This window comes from Anser brachyrhynchus (assembly GCF_964034855.1).
Source record: "Anser brachyrhynchus genome assembly, chromosome: 3".
NCBI lineage: Eukaryota > Metazoa > Chordata > Aves > Anseriformes > Anatidae > Anser > Anser brachyrhynchus.
In genome coordinates, this window is record NC_137696.1 from 94,106,377 (window position 1) to 94,128,693 (window position 22,317).

The following is a 22,317-nucleotide window of genomic DNA, read 5'->3' on the forward strand; positions in this document are numbered from 1 at the left end:
GAGCAAAAGTAGATGAGAAGAGTTGTCCCAAATGAGAACAGGGTACCAATAGCACCTGCAGGTCTCAGTTGAAGCTGCTACATGATGCTTCATAAGAGGACCAAGAGTGAGGTCCAACTTAGGTACATGCAAGAGTGTCTTTACAGCATGGGGGACCAGACAGACAGAACAAAGACACCAGAAAGGCTTTCTATGCAATCATAGAAAGCAGCTTTCCCCTTTCTTTTCCCATAGAAAGCTTGCCTTCCTCTCTGTGTGAAGGCAAGCAGAAACACCCTCCAACTGAAGGGAAGAGCCCTCCCAAGAGAAACCAGAGAAGCTGTGGATGCCCCATCTCTGGAAGTGTTTAAGGCCAGGCTGGATGGGGCTTTGAGCAAACTGGTCTAGTGGGAGATGCCCTGCCCATGGCAGGGGGGTGGAATTAGATGACCTTTAAGGTCCCTTCCAATCCAAAAAATTCTGTGATTCTATGACTCTCTGAAACATGCTCAGCAAAATAAAAATCTTAAGCCTTACTTCTGTAGGCAGGAAAGGGGAGACAGCATGAGCAGTATGTGGTGAGAATGAAGAAAAATGGAGAATAAACACAGAAAAAAGATCTTTCTGCTTATGCTCACACTTCCTCTTCATAAAGCCTTTGAACACCTCTCTGTAACTCAGGAGAAGTCAGCAATGATTCCACCTCCCCTGGTCCCAAAATCAAAGCTCCCCTCAGGAGGGCTGAGGGAATGCATTCTTCTTGGTGAGGTATGAAAATTACATGCTGCAGAGGTGTTCCCCATCCTCACAAAGTTGTTCAGTTAGATGTAACCAAAATTAAAAAAGATTTTTTAAACATAAGGGAGGAACCAAGCTGGTGTCTTATCTCCACATAATTGAAAAATATCTACTTTTATCTGTTTTCCATGTGCACTAATCAAACTACTATGGAAACCAATTACTGAACCTGGAGTGGTTTTGTTATGAATCATAGAAATATTAATGTGTAACAAATGTAAACATACAGATATAGGGACCATTTAGCCTCTTCTATGGACAAGATTGTGTGCCCACAGTGTAATTCTTATGGGGACACTGTACTCATTACGGATTCTTCTGTGAGGCACTACTTTCAGGAACATGGCACAAAATTTTTGACTTCTGCTATTAAGGAATATTGCATTGGTCTAGTGTCTTTAATGTCACTTTACTCCTAAAGTGTGCAAAATTTATTCAGTGTTACTTTTAAAAACTGCACATACAATAAGGAATGGTAAAGAAAAGAGAAACACCTTAAATTTTAAATTGAGGTATTTACACTAAAAGATTAGGTGCATTTTAGTTGTAGTCACTTACACAGTGTAAGAGAGATATTCTAATACTGAGATCTGGACTCAGGTCTTTGCTGAGAAGACTTGAGAAGAGCTGAGAAGAGCTGAGAAGACCTGAGAAGAGCTCCCAAGGCACATGTTTCTAGTTCAGACATGGAGCTGAAAAATTGCCTCCCTGCTCTTTCTCCTTCTCCAAAATGCTGTCAGAGCAGCTGTACCACTGAGTTTCAGCTACACATATCTGGAGTATGGCTCACTGAGGGGATTCACTCCTGGGCAAATTAACTCAAAAATCTATTCTAAATGTTATTCAGACTTATCATCAACAATTCATAGTAAACATCAAATCTATATACTCTACATAGACATTAAGAAATAACCAGAAAGCAAACAAACAAAAAAAATGAAAAACAAAAACAAACAAACAGAAAACACACACACACACACACACACACACACACAAAAAAACTAAAACCACAGTATTTTCCCACTAAGGTACCTGAACTGGGCTAATGAATTCTGCTTGAAATTACATAGCCGTGTACATTAAAACATTGTAACTGAAGTACCTAATTTGGAAGTCTTGAAAGCATTTTCTGACAGAAGTTGAAAACACAAATAAGGAATGAGTGGGAAGATCTATTCCAAACAGTAAAGAGACATGAAAGGGATGAGAACATGGAGGAAAGATGTGGAACTTGCTTAAGCCAAAGATGCAGATCTTCTGGAGTTTGTACCCTATGAAATGTGAGGGTCTTTGTGGTACCATTGCAGTACTACTTGGACTGAACACAGGCCTAAAACAAAATTGGGATGATAAAGAGCATTGAGAAGGGTTGAGATAAGAACAATGTTGAACAATTTAAAATGAACTAAAGCCCAATTTTATATTTGACTTGTCTTACAGATAAACTTTTGCTGAAGAACAGAAGGTGAAAGACAGCATGATTAATAGGAAATAAATAAATTTAGAAACTAGCATATCTGACATGTAAGCAATCGCAAAGCTTGACACCCTAGTCATGGTACTTTCTGGTAACCTTTAAAAACACTGACAGAACTGACACCTGAAATGAATATATGCTTGCATACAGACATTTAATAATGACATTCATGTTGAGGGAATGATGTTTTACCTGCCTCTGAAAAGGGAGGAGGGGGAGTGTGAGATGGAACAAAAGATGTCAGTATTTTGTAAGTATCCAGAACATATCTCTCAACAACATATACAAAGAAAATCTAGGAAAAAGGAAATATATGAAAGCTGTCTGGAAGTAGACAGGTGAAAGCAGACTAAATCCAAAGCTTTCTTTTACAGTTTTGAAAGTGTCAATTTCCTAAACAGAGGAAACACGTCAACGCCAATTCAGAAATATCCAACCACTGAACCAGAGCTAGATATGGGTCCTAAAACATTGCATCCTATTCATACTTTTGGCTTTAAGCTGGGACTATTCAACTAAAACAGTGAAGGAGGAAAAAGAGGCATATAGGTCAAGAATGGCCAAAAATCATCAGTGTCATGTTGCTGTGGAAAAAATGTTTAATATGATCCTGGGTTTTAATAGATGAAGTATATCCAGTATAGATGGGAGGATATTAGCAGCACTATCTAGAAACTACATCTTTTATACCATGTACAGTTTTGGCCACTATTCAAGAAACAGATGTTAATCTGAAGAAAGAGCAAAGAAGGCCCAATTGAATAATGAAGTCATGGAAGTATATTCAACACAACATGAAACTGAAAAAGCCTAGCTTGCTCAACTCAGCAAAGCATCAGCTTGTTCATCTCAGCAAAGCATCAGCTGAAATTGGATACACGTTTCTTTGTAAACCTAAGTGGAACAACCATGAAGGAAAAAGAGATATTTAACCAATAATCAATGCTACCACATGTTGTATGAACTGTACAATCATAAAATACCTACGAAAATTAAGGCTGAAAATAAGATTCCTAATCTTAGTTTTATAATCTAATCTTAAACAGTCAGTGTGAGTGACAAAAAAGTAAGCAATTTCGAAGGCAGAATTAACGAAGGTTTTTAATGAACACATGTGGTTACCTGTAAGATCTGGTGATTAGACCTAACAACCCAGGAGTAATACTGTGACAATAATGGACTTCTTACACAGGCAGACAAACCAAAGAAAGACTGAAGGAAAAATCAGTTCTGGTTGACTCCAAATGTTAATTTTGACAGTTTTTTTTTTTTTTCTACACCCAGACAATGAAATGAAATGAGAAAAATCCACCATTTTTCATCCTACTTTCAGTGACCAAAATTATTCATTTTATTTTGGGGTTACTTAATCACGTTTTTGAAAGTCTTTACAATTTAGTTTCGTTTCAAAACATATTCTTTCAAAATGAAAAGCCTCTTGAAACCAATGAAATGGAATGATTTATTTTTTCAAAGGTGTCTACTGTCTCCAAAGTTATTTCAGCCAAATCTATTTGAGGATTCAACACAAATTCAGAAATTGATCCCAAAGGCGGTACAATTAGCCCAACAAAGAAAGTTAAAAATACTTTACACAAGTCCAGTCTTCAGGGACATTAAATAAGAATTTAGCTGTGGTCAGAAATTTGGACTATTTTTGGAGGATTAAAATATCCCTGAAGTTTTCCTCATTTTAATTTGCATGTAAGATCTTTATTTTTATCTTAACAAGGATGACATTGAATTGAAAAGTAGCTTGTTCAGTCTTAAATAGAGGTTTTTAATATTAAACAAAAGATGTCTGTGATAGCCAAAAGAATTAGTTCTTACTGGGTCTTCATGTCTAATCATCAGCTGTTGAGGTCTATATTTGATTCGTACCACTTCAGAGCAGCCATCTGCTTAATAGGTTCATAAGGTACATCCTCTCACATAATCTACAAAAACGCTTTTAAAGCTTCACTTTCTAGTATAACTTCAACCCAGCTTCTAAAACTGATGTTACATATAATTGAACACTAATACTTCTTTTATCCCCACAAAAGCAGCTGAAAGATGATGAGCACATGAGCATGTGTATGATAAGCTGTGGACTCTCAAGACTTCAGCGCAGTAGGACATATAGCAAAGGCCTTGGAAATGTCACACAGAGAAGTCCAGACTATATTTAGAGAAGTTTACTACCTTTCTTCCTTCTTTGCAATGGAATAATAATTACTTTATGTGACATCTTGGTGAAGAAGAAAGCATGATACAAACATTTCAGTAATTTTAGCAATCAAAATATTACTTTTAAAGGGGGTTGTGTACAGGAATGTTTTCCTTCCTATCAAGCTGTATCACAAAATCCCATTCCTAAATAGACCTTAAGTCTATTTTCCCTATGTTTCAAAACATGCCTTTATTTATTTATTTATTTTTTTCCAGAGCAAAATCCAGACCTGGTGTTTTTTCCAGACCAAAATTTTGAGTTTGGGGATGAAACTGGAAACAAACACATAAACAAACTACAACAACAACAAAAACCAGAAAATAGTAGCAGAAGTCAGTCAGCAAAAAAGATGATGAGTTACAAAGGAACAACTATTGCGCTTTCCCTCTCAGGGCTCTAGCCTTGCTACATTTGATTTTCACACAATCTGCAAAATGCTGGGATTCCCATTTCTGGAGTACCCTTGGGGGGGACTTCTGTGTGTGCCCTACTGCAGTTCTCTCGGGGCTGTACATTTCCGAAGGGCCAGCTGAACTGCTGAGGACTGAAAACCCAATGCCTTCTGATTTGAGATATATACTGCTTCTCCTTTGCTTTTTTTTTTTTTTTTTTTATCATTAGATGTTATTTTAAAGCCTAAGACAGACTGTTATTTCATTAATGCAAAACGTCTGGTTCCTTTTTAGTCCCTTCTCTTCTGACTATTCTCAGACTTCCTAAATGTTGTCTTCCCATGGTATCCCAGGAGCATATACAGTTATAGTAATGGGCTATATATTATTAATATTTATTGCAACTATTGGTATTATCTAGTTATCATCAGGTGTAGTGTTGCAAGGAGGGGTGTGATGCTGATGACCTGCAGATGCCAGGTGCTGCCCTCACACTCTTGCCTCTGGAGAAGCACCAATGGACTCCCTGTGGAGCTCTCCCCTTCACCCTCACAGTTATCCAAACAGGTTTGGAAGCAGGTCAGAGAGCTCAAATGGGTAACTTAACCATTCTTTACATTTTCATACTTAATTATAAGTCTGTAAAACCTGACAGAGTCAATCAACTGGCTCAGAAGACAAAAAAAAAAAAAAAAAAAAAGGAAGAAAAAACTCCTCGGGATACTTTGATACTTTCCCTGTTCCAGAACCTGTAGAGATAGAGCAAGAAAAACATAATAAGGCTGCTTCTGTTTGTTAGTGGCTTACAAAGCCCAGTGTAGTGTCAAACACAACTTTCTAACAATGCTTAAACTCCTGTAGCTTCCCTATAACCCTTTTTTATTGTGAAGATGAGACAATACTTCATCATGTATCTAGGTCCCATGTGAGAAAGAGGATCAGAGCCACAGCCAGGAGGAGCTCCTGCACACGCAGGCCATCCTGCAGTTAGATGCTAAAACCTGTGTTGCAGCCTGTCACCGCTTGAACAGCAACTGAGCTGTCCAAAAGTGGAGAAATCTTTTTCTCCATTCCATGAGGAACTGTCTCATGAGTTGCTGCTGCTACCCTTGCCCAACCTGCAGCCCTTCATCAGAAATCACATTTAGAAACTTTCACCTCACCCAGCTGGCCTGCTCAGTACCTGCTCACCCTCCAGAGAAGAAACTGCGGGCCTTTTTCCAATCATTTGTCTCCTTCCTTCAAGACAGGGATTTGGGAAGGCAGAGGCACCTATCAGGGTGCTGTGGGAAGAGGGCTGGTTCACAGCCAAGGCAGTGTGGAGGCTTCTAAAAGTGTCCTGTTCAGATGTTTGAATTAAGCAACTGAAACATCTAAGCAAATTTGTGGCCTGTAAAAAAAATATCTCTGGGCTGTTGATATTAAATTTTAATAAATCCTGAAAAACTGGGCAAGTTCCAGGGAACTGGAGGTGAGCCAGAGAGAACAGGGAAGCTGACATAGGTAATTACAGGCTTGTAGAGCTCTTAGCCTCACGGAGCCCCCCACAAATGTGAGTGGATAATTGTTACAGACTTCAATAAATATATTAATGAAGTAGGGAAATGCAGTTAATGTCAGTTAGAATCACTTTACTGAAATTACACCTGGACAAATGTGTTGCATATTGTCCTAATAAATTTATGTGTTCACTTGACAGAAGGAACTGTAAAGACGCATTAGGATTTGATATTCACCCAAGTTGTGGTAACTCGTGACAGTCTATTAAAAAAATTGTGGTACACAACCACAATCATAAAAATGAATTAACCATCAGACTTACAAATTAGGGTACGCTCAGCCTCACCCTGCAGGAACTGGTTGTTGCCCTGGTGTTGTTCACCTGTTTCACTAAACAATGTACAAGAGTACTTCATAATAAACTGATATTCAAACAGAGAATATATAACCCCATTTCTGAGGTGGCATGTGCAGACAACACATTTGTTGGATTAAAAACAGAGTGACAATGACTGTTCTTCTGAATAGATCCGTATGTTTTCTGTTGAAGGGCTGAGTGCAGCTTGATCTTTTCATTCATTTCAGACATGATCTCAGAGAATGTTGAAATCACGTTAGTAACTCAAGGTCTGGAAAACAGGTTACATCATCCGCCTTCATTGCAATTCACACTAACACTAAACAGCTTTTCAAAACACAGGTTTTGAGAACTAAGAAGAAGAATAACCTCTGATACTGGTCAGTTCTTCAGAGAGAAAGGCAGAATAAGATCATATGACTGGAAGTCAATTGGAAATGATGTTAAAATTCTTTTATCAGGAATGTTAGTGTAAGATAACACAGACTAAATGGGCTTCATACAAAAGAAAGTTCTATTTTCATTACGAGTTACACTGCTTAGTAATAATATAAGGCCACAGGTCTACAGCCTGAATTATGAAAGATGATCATGTTCAATGGCCAGCCTTTGAAACTATGAAAAGAAAGCAAAATCACTTCCAACTCTGGGAACGTGCTTTTTTGTGACTTAGTTCTTACAAGATTTTTACCTTACATAGACTCTCATTGTAAGACATGACAATATTGATAGCTGTAAGGGAACAGCTATCCCAACTGTGGTGTTACCTTTACCTTCTGAATTACACAAACACTATTTCAACCACTTTATAAAGTCAGATCACCGCTCAGTTCTTTTGTGAAGGGAAGGGACCACTCTAAAATATTGAACACTGCTTTGCAGATAAAATTAGTGTAGCACTGTGGATATCACATTTGGAACTCTTTGTAGTAAGGGAGAAAGTGGTTGTTGTTTTTTGGTTTGTTGGTTTTCAAAGCAACACTTATCCAATCCCAAACTGCTTCTGCACCTTATCAGAAGTTCACTAGAAAATAGTTTGAAGTCCATTATTTCAAAATAGCAATGTACTCATCAAACATCAAATATCAGAATGGTATCATTCATGATCAAAAGAATTTATGGTTGGAGGAGTTTGGTGTTTCCTGTAAGCAGCCAAGCACTCAAACGATCACTTAGTTAGGAATGAAAACATTAGGCACATTGCAATGTTTGTATTGCATTGATAAAACTCAAACATTTTTGTAACATATTGATTGCATGGCAGAACTTGCATCTGCAACAAGTACTGTAGAATGCTTAATCACCCTCAAGAGCTAAGTCTTTATTTGTATTTATATTTAAAGGCTCCACACAGATAAACTCTAGCTCAGGTTTCTGATTGTCCTTTACAGAACTCTTAAAAGAAATAAAAGAATTTTATTTAAAGCACTAGAAACAGTTTTTGCCTCCTTAAGAAATCTAGCCCTAATAACCACATTTTCCCTATTTTCACTCAAGTGTCCTAGCTGTCACAAATTCTTGCTTTGGGCACTAAGCACTACCTGATCCTAAGTATAGGAGACATACGGAACTGTAGAGGTAGTAGTAGTTACATGGGGATATCAGACCTTTACTCCACACAGATACACTGTTGGATAAGAAAAATAAAAGGCATGAAAAGCAATGTAAGTAGACAGAAAAAGTGGATGCAAACTTTAATTAGAATTCTTCAACCTACTCTATGGACAATAAAATTTTACACCTATTCAATTGCCTTTTCCCTGGGTTTATACCTTCCTATACTGCCCTGCCTATAATCAAACACCCATGCTAAATAAATATCAAGCTATTCACATTCCCAAAAGCAGTGGGCACATCCTGCTGAAATCATAATCAACTGCAGATGGTGAAAGAAGTGAAGAAACGCCGTTATCTCTGATCAACTATCACAATACAGTCATTATACTTGTGTTACTAAAATCTCTTCTTATTTTTCTAAGAACACAAGAGAAGTAAAATTAAGTTCAGTAATGCAGCAGGAGACACACAGCAAAAATCAAAGCATATTTAACACATTGGTAATTTTTACTAGCTCTTTATCCCTCTGTTCTAAATTCAACAGAGAGCAGTCATTATCAAGTCTGTTGTCCAATGCAAGCAACACTGGAAAACCAAGACTCAAACTTGCTCAGAATTAGTACTGCTCTCTAGTTTACTGCATCTTCTTTGGAACATTTTTTGCAAAAGAAAAAGATTTAACAACCCCCCTTAGAGAAAGACAAACCAAGATTAGACTTTGTTATCACCAAAGACAAAAGCTCTGGCAAGTGTCTGGTGATGTATTAAATAAACTTAGCTTAGCTTTGTCCACATGTGAAAGTATCCCAGTTCAGATTCATCTAAAATTAATTCCATGTACCATAGCATCCTGGCTAGTGGTATGGTTGCCCTGCATTCTCCTCTATAGTTGGTAGAGACAAAGATGAAACTCCTAAAGTAATTCAGCCTTGTGAAGAACTGATCTAAGTTTGAGTTGCTTATTTGTCTTGATTACTTATGGACAGAATTTTGGCTTTCTTCATTATGTATGTAAAGTTGGGTTGGATCTAGCTTAGTTCCATTGCCATGGAACATGACCCAGAACAAGTCTGGCTGATTATTTACTTACATACATATATGTATATGTATATGGACAAATGGTTATTTTTTCTTTCTTTATGTAGTAAACACCCATATTAAATTTTCTGGTAGGAAATATGAATGTTGACTAAACTCCTGAAAAGTCTCAGCATCATTCATTTTAAAAGAGACATTTTAAAACAACTGCACCAGTGAAAACAACTAAAAGTGCGACAATATATCCTACCTTTTGCTCATTTGCAATGGTTTGAAATGGTTGTCCAACTCTGCTTAGCTAATTTTGATGCTGGCAGACTCAGGTTACAATTTGCACCACATTTCAGAAGTTTTAAGGCTCTGTATTCTTCTGCTGAATAGCGTACCAGAGTCTTCTCTGAATAGAGTATCAGATGAAGAAGATCACATACTGTCTCCACTTCTGTCTGAATATTTGTGCAGCACTTACAACAGACTGTTGGAGAACCATGCAAGCCAACTTCTTAGCGCTTCCCTCTCTATATGCTAAATTGGTACTAAATCTTTTCACTGTTCCTGAATTGCTCCCTGATACTATCAATTTAGACTGTGATTTCATTAAAATAATCATTACCAGGGCAAATACCACCTAAATGAGTGTGCAGCTGGTGAAACACAGCAGCTAGAATGCAAGGCAGTCTGCTTTAGTTCCACCTCTTTGTACATGCTTATACAAAGAATAATGAATATGTACAAAAGCCTGAAATACAATAGAAGTTGAACATTTTACTCACTGGTTTATAATCCTAATGGAAAAAAAATCCAGCAAGATGAAAAGAAATTGTTCTGCCTTTCAAGATTTTCTTCCTCACATTCTCTGGATATAAAATGAGGTATCCATGTTAACCTCAGAAATCAAGAGCACAGTAATCCTTATCACATTTACAGCAAATAGAATATGTATTTACTTGAAAATAATATTGAAAAAAATATACCTCTGAACACTTTAACATGCTGCCATGTAGCACTCAACCAGCTGTTGCCATTGATGTTCTGTCATTTACATAGAATAAAATTGGACCAAGGCTCTTCACAACCCCCACAAAAGCATTGATCTTTCATTTCCTGTTTTTTGCATCTTTCTTCAAATGAGTTCAAATGTTTCAAAGCTTTTAATTAATAGTTACAGAAGGTTTTTAAAGCATGTGTTTTGAAATATGTTTCTGATACCTTCAGGATGTTAGTGGCTCCATTCTTTATAAATATACATACATATATATATATATATACACACACAAAAAAAAAAAAGGCTAAATAGACCAGGTGATGTGGTGATATTTTAATGCAGAAAATAATTCCTGATGTTTTAACAATGAGTGAAACAAATAAACAGCTTAAAATGTAGCAAAACCACTGCATAAAAAATTAAAGCTCATTACCAAATGCACGACTCTATAGATTCTTGATAGAAGGGGAGTTATACATGGTATTAATCAAAATTAATATATTATTTAAAATAAAATCAGGTTTCATCAATTGAATAAAGAGTAATTTCTGACAGAACACCCCAAGTCATTACACTATATATCTCATATTTAATTTTCCTGAGCAGCAAAATAACATTACCACTATTTAATTAGATGCTGTATTTCCTGCTCTCTTGAACCTTGCTTGTTAAACCATGAGTATTGCTTTGGGATTTTAAGTAATCTGATAGTATTCTTTTCTGTGTGCAAAAAATAAATTCCTTCATGAATTTTAAATGTTTGAAGCTAATATGGTGACCTATCTCAGCAGTAGAAGATGAACTATAACACAGAAACATTAAGGTTGGAAAAGACCTTCAAGATCATCTGGTCCAACCATCACCCTACCACCAATGTCACATACTAAACCATGTCCCTAAGCACCATGTCCAACCTTTCCTTGAACACCCCCAGTGATGGTAATGCCACCACTACCCTGGGCAACCCGTTCCAATGCCTGACATGCCCATTAATAGATGTGAGAAAAAAAAAAAATCACAAAACTGGAAGTGTTAGGCGAGGGAAGAAACTGCAATTCACCTCTTCTTTAATTTGACAAATTTTTTTCCTAAGAAATCAGAATATAGGAAGCAAGGCACAACAAATGTGGCACCAACACTTTCATATGACCCATCAAATAATAGTGACAACTACATCATCGTTAAACTATTGAATTCTTGCTAAATTATCATTTTACAATGTAATTACTACAGACTAAACAGAGCTAAGCTTTCTTCAGGGTCCATAAATTAGTATAATGAGTTCTTTCACATGCCCAGCTTAAAATGAATTTACCCAGAATGGGCTAACATTTCATTCATGCATCTTGTCTTTTCATTCTGTGGAAAGAACATTTCCTGGGCATATGATTGTTTGATTTGATTACGCAGAGAATGGTGACATTTTAAAATATATCCTTTTGAGTATTTCTATCTCAGATATTTCTGCTGAGAAGTATGGCACACAAACATCAGTTCATATTAGATATTTTCTAATGTAGGGCAAAAATAGAGTCTGCTAGAATGGCTATGACAGTTTTGAGACTCCATGTATAAAAAAAAAAAACAAAAAAACCCACAGAAGTAGAAGCAAACTTTATAGCTTTAAAAATACTACTGGAATTGACTTTCCTATATTATATAACGATATATTGTCCTGGTTCCAGTTAGGACAGAGTTAAGTAGCTCATAGTAGCTGGTAGGGTGCTATGTTTTGGATTAGGATGAGAAGAGCGCTGATAACATGCTGATGTTTTAATTGTTGCAGAGCAGTGCTTACACCAGGCCAAGGACTTTTCGGCTTCTTGCTCTGTCCTGCCAGCGAGCAGGCTGGGGGTGCAGCAGGAGCTGGGAGGGGACAGACCCAGGACAGCTGACCCAAACTGGCCAAAGGGGTATTCCATACCATCTGACGTCATGCTAAACAATATATAGGGGTGGCTGGCCGGGGTGGGGGGCCGGCTGCTCGGGAATAGGCTGGGCATCGGTCAGCGGGTGGTGAGCAATTGCATTGTGCATCACTTGTTTTCTTACACATTATTATTGTTAATACTATTACCATTATCACTATTATTATTATTATTGTTATTATTATTTTCCTGTCTTAATAAACTGTCTTTATCTCAACTCACAGGCTTCACTTTCCCGTTTCTCTCCCCCATCCCAGAGAGGGAGGGGGGAGGGTGAGCGAACGGCTGTGTGGTGTTTAGCTGCCAGCCGGGTTAAACCACAACATATATAAATAAAACCACAAATCCTCCTGTAAGAGGAAACTCTCCTGTATCAATGGGGAGGGTAAAGGAAATCTTTGCAGAAATTGTCCAAGGTCCATATAAGTGCATGAAATCCTGATGAAAATTCTTTAATTTTGGCTTCTTTGTAATATAAATGAAGGCCTTCACATGGAAAACTTCAGATCCATCAACCTGTTCCTTTATAGAGGAAAAAAGATTAGTTGATAACTCCCACATACAGGCTTTTCTCATTTCCTTTTTGACTCTGCTATTCTATTTTGATGAATGCTATTCTTATTTTGATGGATGTTCCTAATGTGGTGTGCTAACATTTCCTCAGTCTCCTAATTCCAATAGCACATGCTGTAAGCAACTTTGTAAGTAAATTTGGTTTACTTTAGTATCAAAGAAATATTTTAATATATAATGCCAACTCAGTGTCAGACAAAGAGCATACTTATATCCAGACATTATGAAACACTGGAACGTCTGTAAATTAAGTTTTTAGAAATCATCTATAATCTAAAAGTAGAAGAAAAGGCTATGTGATAAAGGCTAAATGCCTCAAAACCTTTGAATTTGTACAGGCAAAGAGGTAGTAGAATATATTTTTCCTGTAAATTCAAAGACAAAATTTGAAAATTTCTGAACATTATTTGTTCTAATAAAACATGCTAAGGTTTTATGACACCAAAGACTGAACCCATAATATGAAGATGCAGCAGTGGTTATTTATCAATAAATCTAGAAGTACATTAGTAACTATGGCAAAATGATGTGGAATATTGTGCACTAAGCATGATGTGAATTGAAAAGAGAGAATCAAAAAGTCTATGACATTTTATGGTGTAATTAGAAAATTAATGATTCTTTTTGACCCCAGGAGCGCAAGCTTCATTTTGTTTCTGTATCCAAGGAGATTTATCTTTCCAGATCTGGATGCCCTTTGCAGTTGACTACACTTCTACTACTTCTGTTTCAGAGTCTTTGAGTTTGGATATGACTGTTGGCCTTTATCTCATCAGTGATGAACCATCAAGCTGACAAGTTTATAGATGCCATTATCATCTGGGTCTTCAGTGACTTCTTCTGTTACAACTTTTCATCTCTTATCTTCAAGTACTTCTCTACACCCTAGAAAGCAGGTTATTGGAGACAATTTAACAGGTTGATGTGACCTGGAACATTTTGTCCCTTTCAGTTTGAGGAATGTAGGTGCTCTGTAAGAATTATGTTGGATTGCGGGGGAAGTCTGGATACAAGATGTACTAGAACACGGAAGGTCCACCTCTGCTATTTTACAGCTTCATCCAAAGATTAACAGAACAGATATATCTAACAGATACATAACTTCATGAAAGTACAAAGTAATTTTTAATGATGCTGTGGGAAGATGCTAGTTAAAATATTAATAAAATCAATTGTAACTAAAACCGTATGGAACATAGAAAACACAAATGAAAAGAAATAGAACCAATAAGCTACCTATAATGTACTGATGGAGCAGTTGAAATAATTATGTTCAAGCTTCCTAGAATGCCTTTTGCTTTATCCACTTCAAATGTAGAACATGCAAGTTTAAACACTAACAACTTCTTAGTGACAAGATTGGCTATTTTGGAGAAACGAAGATCAGATCTCAGTGAAAATAAGTAGCAGTGGTATGTGGTATGACTAATAGGAACGTTTAGAAATCAGAAACAAACTGAAAAACTTTATGCTGGTATATCTTGAACAAAAATTGAGAATAACAACTGCATTTGACATTTCAGTAGGAAAGTACACAAATTTCTCAAAGGCACAAAATTATTTGAACTTGCAGGTCTCATTCTTTTAGATCTGCATGTAAATGGAGAAAAGGCTTAAGCTTTAAGAACTACTGTTTTACAGTTAAAATCCTCATGTTATGAGGATTTAACATGAGGATTTTAACTGTAAAACAGTTCATTCTAGCAGTGATGGATAGGAGTAGTAACCTAGGGCTTAGATTAATCATTTCTATTTCTCAGAACTTTTTGATAGATTTCTAGTGGCAAAGCTGTTTTTTTTAACAATGAGTGAGATACCAGGGATTACATTAGGTAATTGTATGTCCAGCTAGGAAAAGAAGCCATTACAGATGAACAGAATTAGAACTGGCCTCAAACTTGCCAGAGCTGGTCTCTTCCTGATGTCTATCTTTCACGCTGTTACATTGAGATAACAAGTTCTACAAGCAAAAAACAGCAACTACACTCATGTTAAAATGTTATTGCATGCTATATGCTGTTTTCCATAATTTATGGTATTTCCCAGTTGAGAAATTTGTGATCTTGATAGCTACATTAAATGTGTTTGTTTTGGAATTTCTAGAACATAGAAACATAGAAGTTTCTAAAATATTTTTACTAGGGACTTCACATTCTCCTCTCCCAAAACGGTTACAGAACAATTAGTCACAGAAAGACAGATTAACATTTTAAATACCCACCTAGAAACAAACATATGTGACACAAATAGATAATTGTCATGGTTCATTTGATTTTCTCTTTAGTGGTAAGGTTTCCTGAGAACATGGATCACAAGAAATGACATGTTCAAAAATAACACGATACTCTTTTTCATTTGGCATCAGAGTTGTTCTGCTGTTTCTCTGTATGTGAAAGATGGTTTTCCCTCACATAGACTCAAGCCTAGAGCTTCTAAAGGAATAAGAATGATACCAATTTACTACATTGATGTAGTCACTTCCAATTCTTCCTTCCTTCCTTCACAGAGTACCTTTTATTCACCTTTTTAGTCCAGTGACAGAAACATTTACTTTTAAACTGTAAGGACTCTGAAAGGAAGAATCTACGATTCCAGCACTTTCAACATTTTCTTTGAGAGCTATCATTATGTTTCTCAGTCTCTGAAATAAGGCAAGCCCTTACTATAACCACTTGCTAATTCCTCACTGACAGCTGAAAAACAAACATCCGTAATGTGCTGAATCAGCCATTCTAAACTAAAATATGAAAGAGAAAATACATGTTTTAATTCCCTACCTGCTTTCCTCAGATATCTGCCCACTTTCTAAAAGGTTGTGAGAGCTGGATGGAACAAAAGAAGAGGGAGAGGAAATAAAAAGTAGGGAAAAGCATTAGAACAGCATAAGTTTATATTTTATGCTGATTATAAAATACACTCAAATATGGAAAGTCTTAACAATTGTGTTTGTTGACTGCTGACAAACTATTAGCTTTGTAAGAAAAGCACCTTCCCCCCAAATAATTAGGAACAAACCACCACATCATATTAATATCAATTGAATGGCAATTATCAGGTCTGAAAAATTAAGTCCCCTAATTACACACTGCATACATACAACACAGGCACCATCATCAAGCTGTGTCTGAAACCAGCCTGACCTGAAAGGATAGACTGCTAACAAGAGCTTAAGATTGTTGTTGGCCTTCTCTTACAGCTGCGATAAATGATGTTTTGGGAGGAGGTACCTGCCTGCTGACATTTAAATTGAAAGAACCAATTCATTTTTTGCATGGTGTAATACTTCTAGGCAGAAGATGGTTTGAAGGAACGTGCCTCTTGGATAAGTGCAAACCATAAACATGGTAGTTCACGTGCATCAACAGATGGCCAAATATTCTTTTCCATGTATTACATGATGAACAACTGAATTGATGAAGTATGACTTCATCAGACTGTGAGGCAATAACTGGTTTAAATACTTACAAACCTCTGCGTCAAAGGAAGAAGCATCGGCAAAGGAGAAGGTGTATGAATGAATAGTTACATTACCCAAAGAGCAAAGAGACAGGCCACACTGGAGCCTTATTTTCTAGCATTTTCCTTTTTTTTTTTTTTTTTAATTTTTAGCTCCTACTGCAGTGCTGCAGAAAAATACAGGTGCTGAATGATTAAGTGCATTTACATCCTCTCACCAACTGTAACTGGTCTAGTTAGGCCCCAAAAGCCACAGACAGGAAACAACCAACAGATTCCTCAGAACAAAAATAAGCTTTTCTATTTATTTATTTATTTTTAATTAAAAACTATAAAAACACCAGATTACTGGAAGGTGTTCAGCAAGGAAACAACATTCAGCTTTTACTGACTCAGTAGCATTGGTTACTTTTTACCTACTGGCAAAAAAATCACAAGACAAATCACCAGCTCATGTACTTCAAGGCATTCTTACTTAGGCAAGTTAATAAAAAAACACATATGATACTGAGAATAGCTTAGAAGGCATGCCAAAATCCAGTAGCTACTCTGCCTTCATTTGGAAACATGCCCATTGAAACCTGTACTTTGCAAATACCACATATGCTTTTTGGGTCCCTCTGTGCCACCTGACACTTCCTTCCCTGGACATGTTTAAAGACAGCTCATCCATGAATAAGCCTATATTGCTCTCTACATTTCTTCATTAGCGTTCTTACTCTCAAAATATAACATCTGCCAAACAGGCCAATCTCCTAACAATACAGTGATGGTTTTTCCATGATGCAGAATGAAATGTTTTAGATGTAGGATGGGCAACAGGTAGTGGGTTTTGTTATTGAAAGTGTATGGGTGAATGAGAATTAGATGTATCTGAAAAAAAGAATTGCTAGTCAACAACAAAAAAAGTTATGACAAATAATATCTTTTTTTTTTTGGTCTCCTTTGCAATGCATATAATGAATAGGTTTATTATACAAAATTTCATAAAAGGTTTTACATGAACAAGTAGATAGTAAGCTTTTTTGAACTGTCCTGCGATGTTACTAATTTCATTAGTTTGCTTTGCAAAACACCAATCAAAACAGAGACAAATGTCTGTTTATGCCTAATACTAGCTAACCGTTTGGAGAAGTAATAGACTTCAGAACCAAGAAAGAGCGACAACACTGCCTCAAAAATGGTAGACATGCTATTAAAAATTCAAGACTCTCATAAACCAGGAAACACAGCGTTGGTTTTTTTTTTGGAAAAAAAAAAAAGATGTGATGAATTATTGTAGAATATAAGACATGCAAAACCAAACCAGAAAATTGATGTGCAGTATGAGATTTTTCTAGTTCTTAAATTCATAAAGTATATAGGAAAATAACAGCAGAATAATACCTACAGCAAGGAGAACGTTTCAGATCTACAGAAACAATTTTCAGTGTTGTAACACAACATTGATCACAATTCCCCTCCATTTTAATATCCAAGCTATTTCAAATTACATTGAAATATAAAGTAGTGCTTACATATGCTACGGATGGAGACTTTTAGGGAGGCATTCCAGTGCACATAACTGGAAATAATTTTAAAGCCAAAATAGTAATTTGGCACTAGCTCTGATCCCTAGAGGTGGCTTACATTCAAAGAACAAAAAGAAAATGCATACTGCATAGAAACTGACAGATCTTCAGGAGCATTAACTTTGGTCAAATTAGTTTGCTTTGATGTTCATTAACTTTTTAATACTAGGTGACACTAACTGTCCGAGCAGCATCTAGAGCAGATTTTCTTTTTTATACAAGAGTGATATATGTCTGACAAAAAGGCTTGTTAGATGCCACTTCTAAATTGGATAAATAACATCATTCCTCTCTCATCCTATCAGCCACACAGTGATTCAGCACACACCAATGTAAATGCTTCCCCAAAATGTTTTGAATAGATCCAAGGAGTTAAAATACAGTGGGAAAAACACAAACTAGTTTGAATAACTAAATAAGCTACTGAAAATAACAGGCTCTCCACAGTAAGTCCACATGTACAAAAAAGACTAATATAGTAAAATATACAGGTATTTAATCAGCTCTACTTTAATTTAATCCTTTTGTGCTTTAGATTAATTATGTTTTTTTTTTTTTTTTTTTAAAGTAATGAATATGGCCACTTAATGTGTGGGCTGCCCTGAGTCAGGCAATAATGATGGTTACTTTGGAGAAGCTGACTGTTATCTGTCTTCTCAGCTGAAGAAAAATGTTCCATAAATACATCTTTCCCAAAACAAGGAGCTCTTGCTACAAAAAATCGGCTCTTCACAGCAGTATAGTGATAGGATTAGGTCTAAAGATTTCTAAAGTATGTTGCTTAAATTAATCTGTGAATAGAGGGTATGCTCTAATTAAAATAGCCTTTCTTCTCTTTTTGGTTTTGGAACCATTATAAATAGATATTTGATGAAAAAAGTAATTCAGGATGAACAGCTAGCTGATATGACAAAGAAATCATTAAACTGGCCCATCTTCCAGTTATCTCATCCTTTCTTTCACTAAATCCCTCTTTTTATCTAACATGGATTTTAAAATATAAAGTGTTATTTAAATGTATCAAGGAGCCATTTCAATTTAGGCCTACCTGCATGAAAAGATTTAATCAGTTCAAACTCCTTCAGAAGAAATCATTAGAATGATTGTGTATAAAATCTATAAGAAAAGCTTATTTGCCAAAGAAGGAATAAACTTCCATATCAGTTGCAAAGAAGGGTGTTTTGGAGAGATCAAAACCAAATAAAACTAACTAAATAAACAAACCCATAAAACAATAAAACACCCAAAAAAGCATTTTCCAAAAACTATTTTCACAGGTTTTGCACATTCTCTGTTGTTAAACTTTCTATTTTTATGTTTTTGTTTGTTTGTTTGTTTTCAACTTCAGGATAAACAAATGACAATTTCAATCAGAAATGATCATATTATACCACCAAATAAATAATTTGTGGTGGATTCCAGCTGCTACTGATGAATCTCAAGTAGCCAATGTGGCTTACAAAATATTTTAAAATAATGGTTATCATTCAGAAATGAAGAATTAAAGAAAAGTGACTACAAATAGAAGCATCCTTATTTTAGATACCCTTATTGCAGTGATGTCAAAGCCAGTAAATTAAAAGGCTTCTCTATTTTAACATGTAAATTCAGGTTACAGATTCACTGCTTGCTGTTGCTGATGTTTTTAGTGTATAAAAATGCCGAAGCATTCAAGTTGAAGCAGATGAAAAAAAATGACATCAGGTTGAAAATTGCTTGCAGAGTAAAAGAAGGTATCATTAAGTAACAGAAGCCAGACACAACTGAGATCGTCCAAAACCAGTCTCTTCAAGATGACAATGTCACCATTTGATTTGAACTTATATGCTTCCAAAATGCCTTTTAAAACACCTTTAAATGCTGTATTTAAAAATGCTTCCACAGTCCTAAGTATAAGTAATCACACATGAGCAGCTGCTGTGGTCAGACTACTACACTGTCCTTTGGATATGCTAACACATCAAATGGTCTGTACCTAATGTCACCAGCTTTGCTGAAGTCTCCAACACTTCAGCACTAATTTAAAGTACGACATAGACCCCTGTATTATTGCAATCAGGCTGATCTTGGTTTTCTGTTTTTGCAAAATATATAGTCACTCGCAGAGTGCTTCAGTTCCTAGCTTCTTGCAGATCCACTGCAGAAGACACAAGGACACCTGGGAATCTGCTCTTCCTCTGTTTCCTTGTATTGAGCCTGCCAAACAGCAGAGTTTTGACACATCCTCTCCCATGGAAGTACCAAAAGTTATGTTTTTGCTGTGCATAGATTGGGGGGTAAGCAAATAAGTAGAAAGAATTTGTACAAAGGCACCATGGTCCAACCACATTAATATCAATGTCTATTTGTATTTATATTATCACCACTTATTATCACTGTTATACTAAACCTTGTCAGGTATGGACTTCAAACTGCTGAAAGTCCAAGGCAAAGGGAGTGACAGCAGCAGTCTGACATCCTTAACATGCTTAACAGGGCTTACAACATTGAAAGGGACTTCATTCAAGTCACCAAGGCCAAGCGACTAAAACAAATTACTGTTGGGCATTGACTAGTTACACATGTACTGTGCTATTCCAACATCACCAGCACATATTTCATAAATGTTAAAAGAGTAAAACAGACCTCAGCACTATGACTAAACTATAAGAAACTTTAAAAATCATTTTCTCTTCTTTTTTTAAATTAGATCAATGGAATGAAACTGAATTACTAAGCAACAGCTGAATTTCTAGGTTTGGAAAAGGATGCAGAGTTTGAAGGGCCATTTTTTCTTTTTTTTTTCTTTTTTTTTTTTTTTTATAATGAAAATGAATTTCTTGAAAACAGGAAAAAAACTGTAATTACCTAAAAAAGAAAAGAAGGAACATTATGATGAACATACTGGAGAATGGTATTTTAACTTTCTTCATTGCTTTATATTACAAAGAAATGCAAAGAGAATTGCAACAGACAAAACAACATCAGCAACAACAACAAAAACAAAAAGGAACACAAGAATATGCTGGAATAAATGAAGAGGCAAACCGACACTGATCATACAGTTTGCCACAGCTGGCAAAATGTTGGGTGAAGCAATGCCATAATGTATCCGTGCCTGAGCCCTGGTGAAAAGGACCCAGAGGTTACAATGAAGTCCAGGGTGTACACGGGCCAAGAGCATGCTGTCAGCGCAGAGAGGGCTGCACAGTCGATATGTTAATGGAGAAACAGACATCAAAAGAGAACTTATTATCCCCATTTACTTGTCAGTGCTGAGGCTGCACCTGAAATATGGTATCCAGTTTTGGGACGGTTCAAAACAGATGCGGAGGAACTTAAGAAGACCAAGCAGACAGCAACCAAGAGATGGTCAGGGCCTACAGCAAGTAACCTGTGAAAAGAGGCCAATGAAGCTGGGCTTGCTCAGCCCAGCAGAAGGGATGCTAACAGGTGATCTGATTGCAGCCTGCAGCAAAGGTGAAGGCAAGTTGCAAAGATGGAGAAGTCAAATTCTTCCTGATAGTGCCAGATAACATAATAAGGGACAATGACCTCAAATTATTCCTTGGCAGTTTCAGGCTGGACACCCTCCCAGGAGGGCAGTGGAACCAGAAAGAAGTTGCCCAGGGAGATGGTGAAACCTCATCCGTAGAAATTTTCAAGACTTGGCTAGACAAATTCATGGCTGACATGCTCTAGCATCAGGGACACTTGTGTTCTGAGTGAGCCCTCAGATTGTATGACCTCTGTGAGTTTCTTCCAGCTAACATTTCCATGATTCTGTTATTTCAGTACTGGTTTAATAAACCAAGTTTTCCATATATTTTTTTGTCCTTGAAATTAAAGGTTGTTTCCTGCAGTGGTTTTTACCTATTTTGTTATCAGAGAGGCTTTCATGCAAAAAGGTAGCTTGTGACTCATAAGTGAAAACTTTGAGCTGATAAGAAAATGATGCATTTTTCATATAATTTCTCTTAGCATATATTATCAAGGGACTAAACTATCGCATGTTAGACAAGTTTGTAGAACCACTTTCAGGGTCTTTAAGAAATAGCTTTAAAAGTGAAGACAAGCATTTATGTTTAATTGAAGAGAGAAGCAGGAGCCAGTGGAGTGATTCATGGACACAGGGGTGAGACTGCCAAAGAAACTGGCTGGACAGAACATTGTATCATCCTACACTTTACATAGATATCATAAGGGCAGAACTGCACCTGCCAAGGCAAAAGAAAATGATTTTGCAATAATCACAATGCAAGACAATGAGGATGTAAATAAGGGTTTTGCCTCTGTGGGTGAAAGGGAGTGGAGAAATCTCTTGGAGATCACAGAGGAGTGACCTGCAAGTCTTGTCATGGCCTGGCAATGAGTTGCTATGGAGAAGCTTGAGTCAGAGATGCCACTCAGGCCACTATGAGTTTATGGAGGTTATGTGCTTTCCATACACAGGAGGTATTGGGTAGCCTTTGAGTAAGTAAGTAATGAATGAAAAAAAAAAATAATTCAACTCA

At 36.5% G+C, this 22,317-nt stretch overlaps 1 protein-coding gene across 7 annotated transcripts in view; it reads right to left on the bottom strand.

Moving 5' to 3' along the window:
- The window catches only part of KCNQ5 (potassium voltage-gated channel subfamily Q member 5), a 292,440-nt gene that overhangs the window by 196,409 nt on the left and 73,714 nt on the right, over positions 1-22,317 (bottom strand). The window lies entirely within an intron of this gene.